We start from the raw sequence: 1,882 nt of genomic DNA on the forward strand, positions 1-1,882 counted from the left end.
ATCTCATTGGTACTAGTATTCTTTGTGATGATTTATATAAATTGAAAATAGACACTTTGTATGCTAAAATTGTTTTAACTCTGCATCATAATGTTGGCACTAAACGTAGTTTAGTGAATGAACGATTTGCTTTCTTGTGGCATAAACGTTTAGGTCACATTTCTAGAGAAAAGATGGAAAGATTAATAAAGAATGAAATTCTTCCTTATCTAGATTTTATGGATCTAAATATTTGTGTGGGTTGTATTAAGGGAAAACAAGCAAAACATACAAAGAAATGAGCTACAAGAAGCACTCAGCTTCTTGAAATTGTGCATACTGATATTTGTGGACCTTTTGATGTTAGTTCTTTCGGAAAGGAATGATACTTTATCACCATTATTGGTGATTATTCATGTTACGGTTATGTCTACTTACTACATGAGAAATCTCAGGCAGTGAGTGCCTTAGAAATTTACTACAATGAAGTAAAAAGGCAATTAGACATAAATGTGAAAATTATTAGATATGATAGAGGTGGTGAGTATTACGGAAGATATGATGAAACTGGGCAACACCCAGGTCCATTTGCTAAGCTTCTTCAGAAACGTGGCATTTGTGTACAATACACAATGTCTGGTACACCACAACCAAATGGTGTATCAGAAAGGCATAATAGAACTTTAATGGATATGATTAGGAGTATGTTAATCAATTTGACTTTACCCGTATCTTTGTGGATGTATGCCTTGAAAATTGTCATGTATTTGTTGAATAGGGTTCCTAGTAAGGCAATTCCTAAGACACATTTGAACTGTGGACAAATAGGACACCTAGTATAAGGCACCTGCATGTTTGGGGTTGTCAGGCAGAAATAAGGATTTATAATCCGCAAGAAAGAAAATTGGATGCAAGAATAATCAGTGGATATTTCATTGGTTATCCAGAAAAGTCAAAGGAGTATATGTTTTATTGTTCTAATCATAGTATGAGAATTGTCGAAATTGGAAATGTAAGGTTCATTGAAAATGGTGAAGTCAGTGGGAGTACAGTTCCACGAGAAGTGGAAATTAAAGAAATTAGAGTGCAAGTCCTTTTAGCTTGTGCCTCTAATAGTAAGGTGATTACTTCTTTTAGTTGTTGTTACAAAATTAATGAAGAGGAGCAACACAATAATGAACCCATAATGCATAATGAACCTATTATGGAAGAACCGCATGAAGTAGCATTAAGGAGGTCTCAAAGAGAAAAGGAGACCAGCTATTTCAAATGACTATGTGGTATACCTACATCAAACAGAAACATACTTAAGCATTAATGATAATGATCCAGTTTCGTTTTCACAAGCTATAAGTTATGATAATTTTGAGAAGTGGTTAAATGTCATAAAAGAATAGATAAATTCCATGGAACATAATGGTGTTTGGGACCTTGTATAATTACCAAAGGGTTGTAAAAGAGTTGGTTGTAAGTGGGTCTTCAAGACTAAACGTGACTCTCATGGCAACCTTGAATATTACAAGGCTAGACTTGTTGCTAAGGGATTTACTCAGAAAGATGACATTGATTATAAAGATACGCTTTCACCGATCTCATGAAAGGATTCTTTCAGGATTACCATGGCATTAGTAGCCCATTATGACTTGGAGCTACATCAAATAGATGTGAAAACCGCCTTTCTTAATGGAGATTTAGAGGAGAATGTTTATATGGACCAACCAATAGGGTTCTCAGTTGAAGGAAAGGAACACATGGTGTGCAAACTAAAGAAATCAATATACAGTCTTAAAGCAAGCTTCCCGCCAATGGTATTTGAGGTTTAATGATACCATTGTTTCCTTTAGATTTAAGGCAAATACTATTTATCGGTATATTTGAAGGTCAGTGGGAGTAAGGTTATTTT

Source organism: Glycine soja, chromosome 12 (genome assembly GCF_004193775.1).
Source record: "Glycine soja cultivar W05 chromosome 12, ASM419377v2, whole genome shotgun sequence".
Lineage (NCBI taxonomy): Eukaryota > Viridiplantae > Streptophyta > Magnoliopsida > Fabales > Fabaceae > Glycine > Glycine soja.